This window comes from Rattus norvegicus, chromosome 8 (genome assembly GCF_021556685.1).
Source record: "Rattus norvegicus strain SHRSP/BbbUtx chromosome 8, alternate assembly SHRSP_T2T, whole genome shotgun sequence".
NCBI lineage: Eukaryota > Metazoa > Chordata > Mammalia > Rodentia > Muridae > Rattus > Rattus norvegicus.
Genome location: NC_141541.1, coordinates 86,066,802 through 86,087,110, shown reverse-complemented (window position 1 = coordinate 86,087,110; position 20,309 = coordinate 86,066,802). Strand labels below are relative to the sequence as shown.

Below are 20,309 nucleotides of genomic sequence, written 5' to 3'. Positions count from 1 at the left end.
GGACAAGGCCCTGAGATGTTTATTCCTGGAGTTCTTAGTCTCTGCATCACCTTCCTGTCATGCTGACCCAACTGGACCTGTCTTTCTTTTGTTGATGTTATTTCCCTTCAGTGTGGGGTGCCTTCATTCAACTAAAACATTGTGAGTTTTGTATGTAGGCTTCGCCTTGGGAGGAAAATGGCCACTCAGATGTGTTGTGGGTAGGAAGAAGTTGCGTATCGTTTTCTATTTTCTGGTAAATACCGTCATCACATTTATGAGTGTACCTACCCATAATCACGTTTATGAGTGTACCCATAGTGACCCTGGTAACTTCATGGGCTCTGTTCTTGTGAGAAACATGAATACATCTATACTGTGCCATGACATTTCAGTAGACTTGGAATTTGGGGGGTTAACACCCTGCTGACTTTATAGAATGTCAACAGTACAGGTGGTAACAGTCTGGAGCATGGGAGAGGAAGGGCTGCAGTGCGTGATGGGCAGCTAGGGAGAGGTGCAGTCGACTTTCTCAGAATGCCTACGGAGGTCAAGGGCAAGGCTCACAGGTGTGCATCTCCATTCCATGCACAGGGCTAGGAGGACGATTGTCTTCTGCCACAGATGTGCATGAAGAGTGGGGAAGTCATGGGTTGGGCCTTAGTAAGCACAGACAAATCTTCTGGATGTCCATTAACTTTCTCTTAGGTGTAATTTAGTGGACAGGAATGGTAATTTACTGTTGCATGTGGTATTTTAGAAGATCTAATGGTGTGTGTGTGTGTGTGTGTGTGTGTGTGTGTGTGTGTGTAGTTTAAAATACCTTGGAGTCTTCGAAGTATGTTTACTCTGATGATTGTTGGGATAGTGTACTTATGAAGGCTATAACTTCTAGACTCTAGAGATTTCCCTCATTTGGGGGAAAATGCTTTTTTTTGTTTTGTTTTGTTTTGTTTCTAAGAATGTCAAGGGATAGAATTATCTCAAGGAATGGATTTGCCTCCTTTGGGTGGGAGGAGGTGCGTTGCACCTAATTATGGAGTGCTCTAGATGATTTCTTGATGGTTGGGTTAGGTTGGACCACTGTGGCCCCTTATTGCCACAGCTCATGCTTCTTTGGGAAACATAATTAAGAGAAACAGTCAGCGTGTGCGGGAGGTAGCTTAGATGGGCAGTTGTGAGGGCCAGATGTAGTTTCCAGACCTTTCAGGATGTGACGTGAATTCAGACTGACTTGATTCGAAAATGCTGGCTGCACACGTCTGGCTTCATGCTGTTACTATAGCTGGATTGAGTATGGGCTGGTGTGCCATCATCCTGTTTGGTTTTTCTGATAAGATTGATTTGTGTACTATGCTTGAAATAGTTAAAGAAAGAAGGAAACCCATTTCTTTTGTAGTGATATCACCCATTAATTGTTTTAGTTTTCTTTAAAAACCATTTAGTTAGGTAGAGAAGTTTAGCATTCTGGAATTCCCTGGGTAGATGAGTATCCCGTAGGCATGAAGACCAAGTACCAGTGTGTGCTTTGGAAGAGCTCCTTGCTCTGCCTTTCTCCACGGCTGAGCTCAGAGGACCCAACAGTGGACAGGACGTTGCAGACAGCTATCTTTTGCAAGATGACACAATGCTGGCTTAGGAGAAAAGAGTCTGATTTGACATGGTCCTCTTTGGAGAGCAAGGTGACAGTGGCAAGGAGGATAAAGGCACCACAAAGCTTGGGCATCCATCCACTTGGTGTGATGGCCCTGTGAGTCAGCCCATTCTGATGGCCTTCACACTCTGCCTTCTGTGCAGGCCTGAATCTCTGCCTTGAAGAGAAAGTACGTGTGGCAGTTGTGAGATTGTTCTAGTCTGCAGGGAACCTGTGTTTCATTCTGATCAAGTTTGGAAACAAAGGAATGGCATTCCCTACCTCATAAGGTTGAGTGAAGATTAACTGCCTTAGCACCTGTACAGTAAGAGATCAGTAGTTGGCAGATAGGAAAAGACAATGCAGTTTTATCCTTAGCCATGTTATTTAGTAACAGAGGCCCAAAGACCTTCATTGTTCCCACCTTTGAATTCTTTCTCCATACTTGGTAAGAGCGATCTAAGCCACAGATGGAGAGCGGTGCCTCCTACGTGGCCTCCTTGCACTTGCAGGGTAAGTTTGGCAACATTCTTGTCATCTGCTTTCTCTGCCCTTGCACCTGTACTGCCCAAGAGCTGACTGCTCTGAGTCACTAATGCATCGCACCGTGGTGTGTGCCTTCATGTCAGGGACTGACCCTGCACTGCTGTACCTCTCTATTGCCTGGACCTGCTTCTGATCAGGAGAAGCCCTTTCCTGGGAAGCTTGCCTGCTTCTCCTCTGTGGGCTTTGCAGTCCACTGATAACCACTCTTGACTGCAAACATCCCAGTCTTCCTTCATTCAGAACAAGTGATGGAAGCTTACCCCCCCCCCCCCCAGGCTTTGTGTTTGCTTCTGTTGCTCATTAAGGCAGCTAGCATAGAGAACACATAAACTACGTACTTGAATGACATTCTTGAGAAGTCTGTGACTCTTTTCGGGGAATGAATGAAGTTTAAAATGGGTTTTGAGGGGTGGGAAGATAGTTCAGTGGGTAAAGTGCTTACCACCCAAGCCTGCCAACTTGAGTTTGGATAATCAGGACCCATGAAAAGCTGGGCACACAGTAGCATATTTGGCTTTCATCCTTGTGAGCTTCTGCCAGGAGATGGGATGGGGAGGCAGGAGGATCTCCTGAAGCTTGCCGGGCCAGCCAACCTGGCACATACAACAGCAGGACAACAGGTGGAGACTGACTCTTGGAGGTTGTCCTTTGATCTCTATCACTCCTGTTTGTCTCTGTGGCTCCCCCCCCCCACTGTCTCCCCCTCTTTCTCCCTCCCTTCCTCTGTGTGTCTCTGTCTTTTTCTGTCTCCCTCCCTTTCTCTCCCTCCCTCTCCCTCACCCCTCCCTCTGTCTGTCTGTCTGTCTGTCTGTCTGTCTCTCTCTCTCTCTCTCTCTCTCTCACACACACACACACACACACACACACACACACACACACACACACACATACACACACGGCCGGTTTTTATTATTACCTGCAATCGAGAGCCTGGGGATTAAACCAAGATGCACTTGGCTGTCAGCTGTCCCTGTTGTATGAATGGTCGGTTCCATGGTGGTGGAGGAAATCAGCACGGACTTAGAGGACAACTTTAGGTTCTTCTCATTGTCCAGTTCTCTTATAGGGATGGTCAAGGGTGTGGTAATGTCAGATCTCTTTGTGTTCTGACTTTCTTAGATGCTAATTTCACAAGTTGATCTTGCAGGAAGGGGGCACCATATTTATACACGTGCTTCAGGAGGCACTTAGTGAAGTTAGTGGGACTGCAAATCTAGGCTTAATCATTGTAAACAAGGGTTTGATAATCAGGCAAAGCCACTCCAAATGAGTCTCTTTCTGTGGCCAGTTGTTGATTCCCAGAGTCAGTTAAGGAAGAAAGATGAGCAGATTTTCTCTGGTTCACCCGTACAAATCCACTCACATGTGCGCTTGTGTATTTCTCCCCAGCCCACACATTCATTTTGAATACCGAATGCTTCTTACCTGTCAGTGGTTTGTCTTGCTTGTCTCAGCTTTTAAAGCTGCAAGGATCTGAGGAATGTGGCCAGGACTTTACGTCTTTAGTATATTAGCTCAAGCAAGTCAGAGGTGGTGGTGCCCCCTTAGGCTGACTTGGTAACCAAGAGACTGTATTTGGGAACTGTAGTGTGGGGACTGCTAGCTGGGATTATCAGTGGATCAGGATCGGGTCACGGCTCTGTGCTCCTGAGGAATATAGTCAGCTCTGATAGGGTGTTGGTGCTGGGCTTCCGGGCATCCCAGCAAGCCCTCTGCTCCTTCCCCGCTTCCCCACAGGACTTACTGTGTACAGGCTGTACTGTCAGGCTTTGTTCTTTCCAGCACAGCAGGTGGAATCTTTGTCTCTGGAACCTTCAGGTAAGTAGATAAACACATAGCAATTCTCCTGATAACAAAGGAGCTACTGCCAAGAGTAAGTGTGCGAGGTTTTGCCGCCAAGAGTAAGTGTGCAAGGTTCTGTCTCTCACAAGAGTAAGTGTGCAAGGGTCTGTCTCTCATGAGAGCTGCCGCCAAGAGTAAGTGTGCAAGGTTCTGTCTCTCACGAGGCCCCTGCAGGAGACTGACTCTTGCCCTGATGCACAGTAGGCCACCATGCCAGTACAGCAGAAGATGGGCTTGGTGCTTTAGAGTCTAGATGGGGGGGGTAGCAGTGGGAAACAGAGGTGACAGGTTCACTTGTCACCAGTTGGTGTATGGCACATGGTAGGTGTGAGAGCTTGCAGATTTGCAGAGGACTGGATAAACGGATTTGGTGAGTCATGGTGGGCTTTAAAGAGACCTAGAATTAAGGAGGGAGAGCCCGGTGATGAGAATTACAGAGACATCGAGTGTGTTCTGGGTCCTGTGCCTCAATCTCTTCAAGCTCTTCCTGTGATTAATTTGCTCTGCCCTCCTACAGCCATGTCCCCATTTCACATAAGTAGCTTTTCCTTACAGATGAGGACCCTGGGGACCCCACTTGCCACCCAGTTACTAAATAGCAGAGCTGGCATTTGAAGATGTAGGGTCTCTCAAGAGTTGGGGACCACTGCATCTTCCTGCTCGCTCGCCTCAAGGTCAAGCGCATCCAAAGCCCCCGCTTAGCCAGAGTCCCATCTGTCCTGTAACAAAGAGACTCCTGATGTTTGGGCTACTTTTGCATCATTAAGAAAAAGAGCATTGAGCCGAGAGATCATTTTCAGAATCAGGTCACCGAGTATTAATGAGCTCATTCATGCATAACCTCTCAAAGATTAGTGGCATCCATTCCTGGGTCTGGCCTTCTCACCTTCAGGATGTAACTTACATCTGAGTCCTTACCCATTTTCACGGCAAACGTGCATTTGTTAGAAACAGTGATGGCAGCCATGAGCACTGGCTTTCTCAGAGCGCCGCTCCCTTATGTCTGCTAGTACTGGTTGGGGTTGTATTCCTGTTTGCATGAAATCAAGAAATTGGATTGAGACAGTTTTTTTAGTCGTGACCATGCCTGCTCACATCATAAAGTGGGTCCTAACATACTTCCTGGAGATGCACATGCTTTCACACTCCTACCATTGCTGCTGTGAATGAATAAGGTGAGCATTCTATCGTAGCTCCCGCTGCATTTGCTGTGCCGGATACCTGGCAGACACAACTTACAGAGCAAAGGTTTGTTTTAGCTCCTGGTTTCAGGATTTTATTCTGCTGGGGCAGGGCTGGCAGGATATAGTTGGCTCACGGTATTGGGAGCATTGTGGAGACTACAAAGTGGAGAAAGCTGGAGTCAAGGACAAGGGGAGTCCAAGTAACAGAAGTTCTCCCACTGAAGTGCCTCTGGTTAAAGAGACTTTTGGTGACTTCACATAACCTGAATGGTTTTAGGTCAGTAGGTCACTTGCTTTGCATGGTGACCTCCTAAGCAGAAAGGGAAGGCACAGCAAAGTCCTTGGCTTGTAGCCGTCAGAAAGCCTGGGGTGAATAGTGCCTGGCTTCTCCATCCCACTTTTGCTGAGAGTGGACAGGTGGGTAGGCGTAAGGAGGGTAGGAATGGTGCGTAGGTGCGTGGCTGTGTCTGAGGTGAGGTGTGTGGCGGGCAGGCGAGTAGTTGGCACCTGAAGCTGCTGAGCCTGCTGGGGTTCGTGCACACACCCATCTTTCCCATCATGGAGGTAGCTTTCCCCTCTCACTTAACCGTATGTCTTCTGCCAGAAACAGAGGCCATCTGTTAAGGAGTCCTTAGCAGAAATGATTTCCTTTTCAGATTATACAAAACAAAAAAGAATGACTGTGCACGTAGAGCTTTCCCTATATTTTATTCTCACCAAATGCCTGGGGCATTCTGAAGAGAACAAAGATTAAGTAGGATATTATAACATATCCAGACCACTCAGCTGATGTATGTCTCGTGGAATTCCCATCACTGCCTGTGCTCCCACTTCTGCTCCTGATGCCCCTGTCCTGTGCCCATGCCACCCCAGTCCACGGCCAAGTATGTCTCCCCTTCCCCAGCCTCTGCTTATGACTGAGGGTGAGGCGTAGGTGTGCATCTGCTTGTTTTCTACCTGCTTGTCATCAGCTCTGAATTGGGAAATCCAGTGCCTTAATCACAGGGAGAGGGCGTGCACTCGAGTGCACACATACATATACACACACACACATACGCACGCATACACACACACATACACACATACACACACATACATACACACACACATACGCACACATACGCACGCATACACACACATACGCACACATACACACACATACACACACACATACACACACACACACATACACACACATACACACACACACACACACACACACACACACATACACGAAACCTTTTGTACTGAAAAATGCACTTATTTGTTTGTTTGTGGAGTAGTTCAGATAAACAAACTCCTTAGCCTGTATTCTAGACCACCCATGCTGGGATCCCTCCTTCTTAAGCCGTCCGTGTCTCCAGCAGTCTTTAAGGATTGCCTGGGTTTAGTTTACTTTCTGTTGCTGTGGTGAAGACCATGACCAAACACAACTTAGAGAGGAAAGTGTCTATTTTACCTTGAAGGTCACAGTGCACCATTGAGGGAGGCTGGGACAGGAACTCAGGGAAAGGATATGGAGGTAGGAACTGAAGCTCAAGCCAAGAAGGAGTGCTGCTTACAGCCTTGTCTCTCAGGGCTGCCTCACTGTGCTTTCTTATACAACCCAGGACTTTCTGCCTAGGGCTGGCACCACCCACAGAGGGTTGGGCCCTCCCACGTCATTCATTAGCCAAGAAAATGCCCTACAGACTTGTCTATAGGCCAATCTGTTGGAGGCATTTTCTCAGTTCAGGTTCTTCCCAGGTGACTAGCTTTTGCCAAGCTGACAAAAACTCAACCAATACAAGGCTCCATGAGTCTTGCTTCTGCACAGCCTGTGTTTGTCAAAACCCTGGCCCATGGCAACCATATTAATATCAAATGCTTGCTATCTACCTGTGTGGAAAGCAGGGGTGTTGCTGAGTCAGCAGATAACTGCTGGCAGAGGGTCAGCGGTAGCACCAGCGATAACACATCATTACTCATGTTGACAGAAGGACATTTCCGCCCCTCCTTGCCTCTTAGCAGGGGTGTTAATGAGGAGCAAAATGGCCAAAAGGCAGGAAGTGTTTCTAAAGCCATTGCCTTTGTTGTCTGCATGCCAGACAATCTGCCCTCCCCCTGGAGTTAAGTGAAACCACAGTTATATTTTTGAAATACCAAGAGGAGCTGTGTATTAACTGTTGGGAGTGTTCTAGCTGCATTTACTCAGAATTCGGTCCTTAGGTCAGCTTGTTGTGGTCTGTGGGCTTCATTGATTTTTTTAAATAAAGTTGACACTGAAGGCTTTCTTGAGGGTGTAGGTAGGAATAGACTAGGTCAAGGTTGAAATATAGTCTGCCAGACTCCAAAGATGGATGCTTTTTCTTGTTAATTATGAAGGTCCAACAAGGGGCGGCCTTGTGATCTTTGTGCTACTGGATGTGAGTTACTGGGTCATGAGGTTGTAAGAGTTGCTCTTTTCAAGGGTCTCAGGCTTATCATCGGAATCAGACAGCTGGGTAGATCAGGCTGTGAAGAAGCCAGCAGTAGACAGATTCTTTCTGGAGATTCTGGGCAGCCTGGAAAAAGGCAGGGGATACCACAGAAGCAAGAGTGAAGGCACAGTTTGTTTAAGGAGGGTTGGGGCCCTGTTCTGGGTTGCCCAGAATGCAGGTAAAGGACTCTGACTTTGGTTCTGTGGGTGAATGAGTGCCTTGTAAGACATGCATTTAGAAACCGTGTCCTGATAGCAGCTCATGAATGGATCTGAGGGGAGCCAGGATAGAGATGGAAGCAAAACAGGGACAGTCTGGTGATTAGCCAGATTTGAGACACGGGAGCTGTGGGGAGTCCCTGTAGTGGGGATTCTCAGTTGGAATGCTTACCAGGCTCAGAGTCTGAGGAGGAGGAGTGTGAGAAGCTACAGATCAAAAGCCTACTAGGGGAGTGAGGTGGGGGTGGAGCCTGGGGGCTTCTGGGAACTGGGGGTGGGGATGTTGTTGGATACATGCACAGTGTTGAAGATGCCAGCCTCTGCGTCTCATTTTCTTTGGAGTAGTCCACTGTGCAAGCCTGGCATAGAGAAAAGCGGACGTGGGTACCAGGTCCACTTATGTGAGACTGGTGGCTGGGGGAGGGGTCAGACTTTGTAGGATTCTGATGGAAAGGTACTGGGATGCTGTAGGCTGGGCAGAGAAAGATGGGAGTCACAGTGAGAAGTGAGTGGTCAGAATGAAAGTGGAACTGGTTGTCTCGGGGCGAGGCCACATAAGAGGCCATAGCCAGACCTGAGACATTGAAGTTGACAATTTGTGAAAGGGAGGGGAAGCTCTGGGTAAGGCCAGGCTTGTGACTCATGGGTAGGTGGCAAGAGCAGACAGGGGGTATGTTGGCCACTGGCCTTAAGGATGGCCAGGAGTGGCAGTGCTTGCTCTGTGGGTGGGTCAACTCCACCACAAGCCACAAAGTCATAGAAGGGCCAGGTGGGCAAATTATAGTATGCCAAAGACCTAACTATAGTCGGACCTGTGGCAAACCCAAAATCGTCATCTACAGGGGACAGTTCCACCTGTCCTACCCAGCATGGCCAGGTGGGCGTGGGTGTCTGTCCTCATCCTGTGAAGCTATCACGGCTGCCCCACCTGCCCCTCATCCTTGGCAATAACTCTTGTGCCGAAGTGTCCTGACTTTTAAGCACCCAAGAAGTTGAAAATGGACAGCTATTGAAGACTTTGGAAAGGCACATTGTGTGAGTCCATGTTAAGTTGGACTTTAGGACTGGGAAAGGAGGCGGCATGGATGGTGCTTGTGAGTCACACACCAGAGTCTCGGAGCATTTTCCCATTCTTGGTCACCTCATCCGGCCTGGAAGGCGGCTCAGTAGCTAATTAGTTTTCAGTAGGAGCTAATAGGGCCTGATTGTAATCTGAAGCCTGGGGCCCAGGGATCTGCAGGCTGGGTGCTAGTCTTTCACCCCTTCTGAGGTCTTGTAAGCCTGCTTCTTTCTTCATGTCTAGAGCCCCTCTCTGACTCTCCAGTCTGTTTTTAAAGATCTAGTCGAGTTTTACATCACGTGTACACGTGTGGGTTTATGTTTGTGACTGCAGCTGCCCATGGGGGCCAGAAGTGTAAGATCTCCTGGATCTGAGTTACAGGTGGGGTGAGCAGCTAACAGAGGTTCTGCAGCTGAGCTGGGGTCCTGCTCAGGAGCTGTGCATTTCTCCAGCCCTGCAGTCTGTGTGTGTGTGTGTGTGTGTGTGTGTGTGTGTGTGTGTGTGTGTGTGTGTCCCAGCTTGTCCACAGCATTTTCATCCTTAGCTTATTTTCTTCTTCATTTGTGCTCTAATTTGGTTTTTGTTTGTTTGTTTGTTTTCAGAATTCAGCTCAAGTTAGTTGGCTAAAATGTAGGTCAGTTTTGTTTTTCTGTAACGATTGAGTCCAATTCTGTGCTCTGTTTCCTTAGTGTGTTTGAGCTCTGTGGATTAACTGAGGTGTGACTATGTGTCGAGGGGAACCGTTCCATTGAATCAGCAGCAGAAAGTGTGTACACACCTCAGTAGATGCCTTGCCCCTCAATATGACCACTTTGTGAATTTAGTCACATTTCAAAACAGTGTTGAAACTCCTTAGGAAGTCTCCTCAGGCTGCCTGCGCATGTCACTGGCCATTTTTGTGTGCATGTCCTGGCCCTTTGAAAGTACATTTGCTGGTTGGGTCAGAGAACTGAGTGTAAAGATGCAGGCTGTGGATCACTTGGGAAATTTGGTTGTGTGCTAACACGAAGTCATGACACGCTGACTCACCGATGGGGAGATATACAGATACTTGACTGTTTCGGCCTGCGTGGTAGAGTGTGTTGCCTGCTCCCTTCATTTCAACATGTCTTTTTAAGAAACTTGCTTCCCAACATGATGTATTTATTAAGGGACTAGTAGTCCATAATTCCCACTACCAAAGACCGTTTGGTTAGCTTTTTATTATTGTTGGAGATAAATGTGCAACTTTTGTTGGTCTTCATAAATTGGAAATAATTGTGAAATTGCTTTGCTGTCCTCCAGAGGAGGAATCTTAGAGAGATGGGTTCCCCTAAGAGGTTTTAAACAACGATGTGTGTGGGTCCATGGCTGTAGACACTTAAACGGGGCTCATCGCCAGACTCTGGAATTCTTGTTAAATCAACAGCTGGGTTGCCTTTCCCTGGCTAGTCTGTATAGGACCAGCACAGTGGGATAACTGAGTGCTTTGTCAGAAAGCACTTGGGGGTTGTTGGTGATGTCCCTGGGGCCACACTATGTGAAGTATTGGCGCATAGGCCTTCGGTACTAAACACATGTAGGTTCATGTCCTTTTTCTACTACCTAATGGCTGTGTGATCTTACAGAGTTACTTAGTATTTTTGAGCCTCAGGTTTTTTCCTGTTTTGTAAATTGCTAAGTGGAGAGTGATGGATTCACTATGGGCGCTGTGAGGAATGCAGTGAATATAAACAGAGCGCCCAGCTTTGTGCTACACATGTGATGCTCATTGAACAGGAAGAACGGTTCCTGTTCTGAGTTGCGGATACGTTTGTCAGAGGGAGTACAGAACAGCCAAGACTAAGAGCCCACAGTCTACTGAATGGGGCACATAGACTTGAGTCTAATGCTTCTCCTTGTTGCCGGTGTCATGTCTCTGCAAGTCACGAGCCCATCAGGCTCCTCTTCCTGGTTCCTAGTTGAGATTCACTGTTCTTCCTCTGTCTTATACTCCGTGTCTCTACCCACGTGTATACACACAGACATATAGGCACAGACACACACACAGACACACACACACACAGACACACACACACAGACACACACACACAGACACACACACACACAGACAGACACACACACAGACACACACACACACAGACACACACACACACAGACACACACACAGACACACACACACAGACACACATACACACAGACACACACACAGACACACACACACAGACACACACACACACAGACACACACACAGACACACACACAGACACACACAGACACACACACACAGACACACACACAGACACAAACACAGACACACACACACAGACACAAACACAGACACACACACACAGACACACACACACAGACACACACACACACAGACACACACACACACAGACACACACACACAGACACACACACACAGACACACACACACACAGACACACACACACACAGACACACACACACAGACACACACACAGACACACACACAGACACACACACACAGACACACACACACAGACACACACACACAGACACACACACACAGACACACACACATACACAGACACACACACACACACAGACACACACACACACAGGGCAAGGAAAGCACACAAGCCGAGCGTATTCTAAGGAGCTGATGTAGTACCCGAGGCTTAATTTAGGTCCCCTTTGTTCAGGGGATTGAAATCTGGTGACACTTCTTATCATACTGGCTCATCAAGGCCCAGGAACTGTCTGGACAGTGAGACCGGAGACTCTGTTCCTGTAGGGAAATTAAGGCATCAGCAGCCAGTGAGCAAACGTTCCTCAGAACCATTTGGCTTTGGGCACTATGATCTTGATTTTACTGAGGGACAGTCATGGCACATTTTAAAATATTTTATTTGTATTTGCTCTCAGTGCTAGCAGTCAAAGACAATCCTTGGCTTCGGCCTACCGTGCTGTGGAAACAGAGTGAGTACTTCCAGTGCACGGTTAGCTGGGCCCAAGCACTGCTCAGCGGAGCTCAGACGTGCTGCTGCTTTTAGTGTTCATCTTTCCTTTGCAGTGTTGGAGGTGGAATAGCTCTGCCTTCTCTGCTTTCTACTCATTTAAATTTTTAACTGACAGTTTGGTGTTTATAATGGGAGCTCACTTGGCAAGTGTGTGTGTCTGATACAATGCCAGCATCAGAAACCATTTAAGAGAAGATGCTTCACTCTTTAGTGATAATCTTCCTGGATGATCTCCCCCCATGGATGACGATGACTTTTGTAGCCCTTAACTTGGTGATGATATTCAGGATAAGTTAGCTTTAAAACACAATAGACACTGGGTAAGTTCAGGTCTCCTTGTTAAGTCTTTGTTTATTACTTGACCGTATCTACAGGAGCATTTGAGGATTAGAATTGATTCCCCTGGGGTCTCTCCCAAATGGTTCTTGAATGTTATGCAAAAGAAGCATCTGGAGAAAGAGCAGTGGCTTAGCTGGAAATGCTGCCTAACTGGTAACTACAGAAACCACTGGGAAGCCTTTTGTAGTCAGTTGGGGCTGCCAGCATCCACACAGATCTGTTTGTCGTCCTTCACTTTGCATACAGCTCTATCATAGTAAGAATGTTTCGTGATGTGTTCCTTAGTCTACATATTTTCTAGAAAGATTTGTGTTAGCCGGTTCCACTGCTGGAACAGATGTCTCAGATGGTGGTCAAAGAGAAAAGGGGGATTTCGGCTCACAATTTCAGCGTGCAGTCCACAGCTGGTTGGTTCTGCTGCCTTTAGGCCTGGGGCAAAGTGTGTGAACTGCACTTTTCCCCTCATGAGCAGGAGAAGGAGGAGGAGCGGGGAGCTAGAGCCTTCCGTTTCCCACAAGGACATGTTTCCAGAGAGCTTCGGCTCTCCCACAGGTTCTGCACCTTTAGAATCCCACCTTCTCACAGAATTTCCATGCTGGAGCCCTCGAAAGCTCTTCCAGATCCACATTGTAGTCTTTGGTTAACTGCAGAGCCTTTTGATAGCTAGAGAGCTGGGGGTGGGGGGGGTGGGGTAGGACACCTGCTCCTTGCTGTGCTGTCTTCTTTCATTACTTCTTGTTCAGCTTTATATATGCTGAACAGTCTGAACCCTGCAACACTCTCCCCCAAAACTGAACTCCATCTCCTTGAAAAAAACCTCTGAACATTCATTAAAGATTGAGAAAATAGACAGAATTTCAATTACAGCTTTAACTGTTAAACTAAGAAACATTCACTTAGGTTGCTCTTTTCAGAGGAGGAATTTTTGCTTTTGTTTTGTTTCATTTGCTCCTAATAGAAATTATATCAATGTCAATTTTAGAAACCCTGACAAATTCAGAACTGTTTATAAAGGAAGAAAAAAGAGAAGAGTCACCTTAACCTCTACTTAAAAAGAGTCCAGGCCCAGGAGACAGACAGGTGCCTGGCCTGCTCACCCTGGAGGCAGCTGCTAAAGGAGCCTACAGGTGTCACTCCCCCACCCCACCCCCACCTCGCCCCACCCCGCCCACTCCTGCTCTTTGGCATCCATGCAGCTCTTGCTGGACTCTGAGGCCCTTGAGGGAAGGAACCTGACTGTGTCTCTCCAGAGTTGAGGTAATGTTGGTATCCAAACGATTAAGAAGGTGAAGCTAAATTCTATATACTTTTGACTTTACACCATTTGATTGAATAAAGACAATTTTGTATGGTCTGTACTTTCAATTTTTCCCCTCTAGGTGGTTTAAGGAGAATTTTATATTTTTATTGAGTGATGTATGACATACAGAGACGGGGTGCATATGATGAATAGAAAGTGGCCCTTCCTCCTTGTTATATAAAGCATAGGATAGACCCTTTTGGTGTTTCATTTCTTTCCATGGATGATCTGTGTACACACGTATGGATTCATTTGGTCTTTATAAAACCTGCCTTTGGGATGCAGGGCTGTGGCGGGCATGTGAGTAGATGTGTCCCAGCATCCTGTCCCAGCCCCGGCATCCTGGTGTAAGATTGTGAATGCCCCAAGATGTATAGTGAAGGGTTTTTTTTGCCAGTTTATTTCTGTGGTGGCAAAAAAGCAACAAACACCCAGAAAAATGGAAATAAAGTGAGTTCCTGTCTGTGAAATTGTTTGGATGAGTTGTGGTGTGGCTGTGGGGCCGTCTTTAGAAAAGAGAGGGCAGAGATCTCAAAACTGCATAATAGCTCATCTTTGCAAACCGTGGAGAGCTCTGTGTGTGGCTGGGCATATGTGCATTAACAATGATGTCAGCATGACGGAAGCTAAGGAAGTGAGCGCTGAGGTTAAAAATGCCTTCACAATTACATTATTTTCCTCTTTTTTAATGTGCTCTTGACTTTTTCCCAGAATAGACATCAAGGTCATTGAAGTGATTGCCAAATCTATTTCCTTTCACTTTTCGGAAGCGGCAATGAGTAGATAAATCCCCATTTAATTTCATCAGTACGCGCTTTTATCCTTTGGTTCTCCAGTCATATAAAGCAGAGGATATAGACTCACGAAGGACAGCAAAACTCCAGGGCACAAAGAGTTCGTCTTGACTTGAGGCTTACAGGGAGGGTGGGGACCCCATCAGTGGCCAAGGGTGTGACATGTTAGAGGATAGAGCACAGCTGAACCTGCACTGAAAGGGTGGTGTGATGCACTGCAGGGGGGGTGTGATGCACTGGAGGGGGTGATGCACTGGAGGGGGTGATGCACTGCAGGGGGGGTGATGCACTGCAGGGGATGTGATGCACTGCAGGGGATGTGATGCACTGCAAGGGGGTGATACACTGCAAGGGGGTGATACACTGCAAGGGGGTGATGCACTGCAAGGGGGTGATGCACTGCAAGGGGTGATGCACTGCAAGGGGGTGATGCACTGCAAGGGGGTGATGCACTGCAAGGGGGTGATACACTGCAGGGGGTGATACACTGCATGGGGGTGATGCACTGCAGGGGGTGATACACTGCAAGGGGGTGATGCACTGCATGGGGGTGATGCACTGCAGGGGGTGATACACTGCAAAGGGGTGATGCACTGCAGGGGGTGATACACTGTAGGGGGTGATGCACTGCAAGGGGTGATGCACTGCAAGGGGGTGATACACTGCATGGGGGTGATGCACACAGGGAACCATCAGAGCAGAGCTTGGATACAGCTCTAAGGGGTTGGAGACAAGATACATGAAAGCTCTAGAAGAGGAAGAGGCAGCAAGGGCCCTGGATTGTCTCACTAGAAAATGGCGGATCCATGCAGTGGGAAGGTTAAATATCGAAGGCATTCTGATAGCCCCTTTGTTACACATCTTTGTTGCATATCTTTTTTTGGGGGGTGGGTGTTTGTAGCAAGTAGAACTGAAGGAGAAAAGGAGAGATGTCATTCAAGGGGGACCTGGAAAGTACTTGAAAAACACAATATTTCATCACCTCTTTTCATAAAAGCGCCTGTTGCAATCCCTGGGGAGTTAAACTGCTGTTAGAAGAACCTTGAATTATTACCCCCTAGATTGTGGGGAAAGTTTGGTCGCATGTAAAGGAGTGGAAACTTCTGTGTACCAAAGCCGAAAGGCAGATGGAGAGGACGGGGTGAGGTGGGGCCCTGCACGCCCGTGAAGCCGTGAGTACACCACCATGCCCAGCTCCTGACCCTCCTTTCCACTTGAGATTTCTTCCTAGGTGACTTACTCGGCACTGGTGAGATGTTGTATCTCACTGAGTCTTTTTTTGATGTTGTATGGAAATCATAAGCCAGGGAGCAGAAGCCATTACCTGAGAGAGACTGATGAACGCTGCTTCAGAAGGAGCATGCTATGGAGCTCTCATCGGCCCACGAGTGGCCATTGTTATTCGGACATCAGCTGCTATGATTACCTTCATGAGACCCTTGCATGGTGGAGCCCTTTAGCGTTCCCTCATAGATGGTGGGTGGAGATGGGGAAGGTCGCCAGTCACTCCCATGTCTGCTCTCAACGAGTTTCTTTAATTCTCTTTCTGCTGCTTGTGGTCTCGGGTGGGTAGACGAGAGCTTGAGTCTCTAGAGCAGTGGTTCTCAGCTTCCTAATGCTTCCTCGGGTCAGGGAGACCCCCACCAGGAAAGCATTTTTGTTGCTACTTCATAACTCTAATTCTGCTACTGTCATGAGTAGTAATGTAAACATTGATGTTTTCTGATGGTCTTAGGCAACGCCTGAGAAAAGGTGTTTGATCCCCCAAAGGGGTAGTGACCCACAGATTGAGAACCACTGCTCTAGGAGGTGGGAGGTTGACGGGGGTAGAAGTTTCGGGATTCTTGACTCTTCATTTGTCCTGGCACAGTGAGGAGTTTTGATGATGAAGCTTCTGGGGACTCATTGGCTCACCAAACTGCAGTTGAGTGGCATCCATTTGTCTGTGTCGGGGTCCTGTCTGGGGTGAGGAGGCGTTCTTTGCAGCTCCTCAGGGAAAGATAAAACATTGTGTACGTGACTGTTGGGTCCCTTTGGGGTTTATTGTTTTGGTTAATATGTGTAGTTCAAGGACATGATTCTTGAACTCCAGTTACCCACACCGTGACAACCTTTCTGCAGTCTTTTTATGAACATTGGCTTTAGGCCAAGTCTCCAGGACTGTACTGAATTTTAAGGTTTTTGGATCTCAGTGCAAGACTCTGCATTTCTTGATGCTAAATCTATTCTAATTAGATTAGCACACCAATGTAAAGCACAGTGCAGCCAATTCTGAAGAGCACCTCCCTCCAACCACACGTAGCTGATTTTATACAACTTCCCGATCAGTTTCAAGGACCCTAAAATCTGCAGCGTTCATGGGACTGGGAAGAAAGGAGGAGCTCGAGATTGCTTCCAGGTGACGGTTAGGTCCTTCACCAGCTGCTCCTCCTTCCAACTTCTTTACCTTTGGAGGGTCATTCTCACACTGGTCCCTTGAGGGAAAAGGAATGTCCTCTGTGTTAGGCTGGGTGTGCAGGCGGGTGGACCAGCACGCAAATCCCACGGTAGGACACACCGCACACCAGCATACCAGCTGAAGCTTGGGTTTCCAACTATGGAAGCGCTGCTCCAGCTCTCAGCCCTGGGGTCTTCTAAGGGGCAGATAAGCCTGCCAACCAGCGTTTGTTAAGAGGCTGTTGCTTGTCCACCCCTCATTTTATTCCTCAGAGCATGTTGCTGTGTTTTGTCTAGAATACAAGGAAGTGTTATTCTTATATTACCAAAAAAAAAATGTGGGACATTGTTTGCTATAATGAGGAAGTTGCACATTGAAGTCACATGCAGTAAGATCATAATTTGCTAAATGCATTTGTAAGTGAGGCAGATCTAAGCAGGGAGAAAGGTAAAGCAGCACATAGAACTGTCAACACTTAGGAACACCGTGGGCACTGCTTGCTCATATCCCGTAGTGCCAACCACCCACAGCCATCTCTGTATGCATCCGTTCTCCGGGTATTAGAGCTTATTCTGTGTTTGTCCTTCCAAAGAACATGGGAACAGTGGTCCAGCTCTCTCAGAACAGTGGGAGGAAACCTTTCACACTTGACTCCATGTTTGTCATGGTGTGCAGCGTTGACTGTGAGCTTTCTCTGTGGAGTGGCATTTGTGCAGCACCTGACCACCCTATATGTTCAGTGTCTGCCTTGGATCCCAAGTAACTTGTCTCACTGTCTCTGCTTGTTTTCTCAGGACAAAGCCACAGGTGACTTTCCTGCTTCCCACCCCCAGGCAGTTTGCTTTTAATAGCCACTTCTTCCATAAAATGTAAATTGCAGTTTGTGGCTGCACTGGACAAGTATAACTCAGGGTTGACTCATTACTGCATGTGCATTGTCACTCAGTTGTTTATTTTTGATGTTAAAAAAAATGGAACATTTTTGAGGACCCACACCCCCCCAAATACTGTGTCTCTTAAACCTTATGACAGTGTCATCATTCTCAGGGATTTAGCAGTATGAGTTATGATGTGCCTTTCTCTGCGTCATTTATTCAGAAAGTATTTTGGGGTCTGAATTATGTGAATACTTCTTCTCCCTTTTTGCTGTTTTGAGATAAGGCCTCCTGTAGCCCTGGCTGATGAGGAATTGATTACATAGCTCTCCATGAACTTGCGGCTGTTCTCCTGCCTCTGCCTTTGGAGGACTGGAACTGTAGGCATGTGTCACACACCTAGCCTTGCTTGTCCTTAAAACGTTATTTCTACCGTCCTTCCAGGTTATTGTTCTGTGAGGATGACCGAGCTGCTGCACTATTCGTCGGTGCTGAGGGAATGTTAGCATGTGGTTGGCTTTGGAAGGGCGTGGCAGCTATAGTACTCGACCCTTCTTTCATCCTCTCTTGATTTATTTTTACTGTGAGATTAAGCTGTTTTTGCATTTTAAGAGGGGACAGTAGAGTATTTCAGTGCTGATTTTGAAATAAAGTTCGTCAAAGAGAATATCATTTCCACACTGAGTCATATGTCAAGAGACCATCTCTCTCTGTTCTCTTCTCTCCCCTACTCTACATTTCCAGGTGTTCTGAGAACTGCTAAAGGGTCGGGTTGCTGGAATGCAGTACAGATCCTTGGTAATAAGAACACAGCAATGCAGGGAAATTACAGAGGAGCTGAGGGGAGGGTATGGAGGTAGCAAAGGCTCACAAGTTCAGGAGAGCAGGGAACCTGTGTAGACTTGACTCTTCTCTCTTCAGATGAATGGGAACAAGAAGCCAGAGAGGCATTCAGTGGCCTGCACACCAGGAGTGGAGGAGTGAGGAGTTAGATGCAGTTGATTCTGTCAGAGTTGCTGTATTCCAACCCTGGAAGAAAGCTTCAGTATTCTGAAAACCAGCATACTCCTCCTGTCCTCTCAGACCGGGGCTGGAGCAGTGAACACATGCGCTGCTAGTGGTTGATAGGGAGGGTAAGCTTAGGGCCCATTGTCACTGGACAGGAGGCCAGTTTCTAGTAGACTTGTGGGCCGTGAAGTGCTTGGTTTATATTTTAACCCTGGTTCACTCAGGGTTACCGGACAAATGGCCACCTCATCTGTCACCGGCAAAGCATTGAAATCTCATTGAATATAACTAAATTCTCATTCTGTTCTGCCCGACTTTGTCCCCGTGGAAAGTGCACCTTTAGGAGGAGATCATTACTCACTCTGAAGTGTGAACTCTGAACCGGTTCTCTGAAGTCTACTCTTGCAGACTTGTAACCAACATGCCTATTTCGGGGAAATGCCAGACTGTCCCATGAGTGAGGAGGACGGTTGGGCGTGTGCCTTCCCATGTGCTGGAAAGGACCAGAAGAACCAAGAATGACAGGATGCCATCCCGATTCTTCCAGAATCACAAATACCGTGTCCTGGTTACCTTTGATTGTCAACTTGACATTGCCTAGAGCCGTCTGAGAGGAGGGATTCCCCAGGTCACACTGGCCTGTGGGAGTCTGTGTGGGGCTTTGTTTCCATTAATAACTGATGCAGGAAGGCAGGCAGCGCCATCCCTACGTGGGGTAGTCCTGGCCTATAAAAAAGCTAGCTAATGTTTCTCCTTGGTTTCTGCTGCACTTCTTGGGTTATGAATGTGTTCTTCTCCGACTTCTCTCAGTGGTGGAATGTTTGCTACCTGAGAGTTGGAAGCAGCCTCACTAGTTTGCTTTTGGTTGTGGTAATGCCATAGCAACAGACTGTAGCAGAAGGGTAGACTCTTCTATTTGCTCTTTGTTGCTGTGACCAAACACTGACCAAAAGCACCGAGGGGAGGAACATGTATATTTCATCTTCTGTTTCCTAGTCACAGTTTATCATTGAAAGAAGCCGGCAAGATCCCAAGACTTCTTCAAGTTGACACTCATGGCTAACCAGTGTGGTCAGGCACTTGTTTGGATGCATTTCTAAAACCTAAGTTGATCTGCAGAATGGATTACCTGTGTCCAAAGATGTCTGTGAATTCAGTCAGTGCCTCTGTAGAAGACAGCATCCAAAAGTTGGACCCTTGGTCACTGCTGAGTCTAGCCTGTCTGTGTCTGAGGTATCTGAGGTATCTATCATAGTCCTTTGCATGGGCCTCTCGTGCATTCCCATGTAATACTGTCCTCATCTGTGAGCCTCCCCTCCCGTTTAATTTAAAAATATGTTTCTATCAGCATGGAAAAATACGATAAGTTATATTTCTACATTTAAAAATTCTTTGCGTCATTGTGGGTGGTGGTACACACCTGTAATTCCAGCACCGTGGAGCAGAAGCTGGAGTATTGTATATCTGATCTTTTTTCTTTATACAATCCTCAGGAAAACTGCTCTGGTTTTTGTTCCCTGACTTGACTGACCAATGATTGCTTCCTCCAAGTTCTTCTCATTTACCAGGGGCTGTGCCGTACTTTGTGTTGTGCTCGGCTTTTTGTCATATGATCTCAGATAATCTATAGATTTCCTTGTTGCTGCTTGTA

At 47.3% G+C, this 20,309-nt stretch overlaps 1 protein-coding gene across 5 annotated transcripts in view; it reads left to right on the top strand.

Moving 5' to 3' along the window:
* The window catches only part of Lrrc1 (leucine rich repeat containing 1), a 115,819-nt gene that overhangs the window by 6,068 nt on the left and 89,442 nt on the right, over positions 1–20,309 (top strand).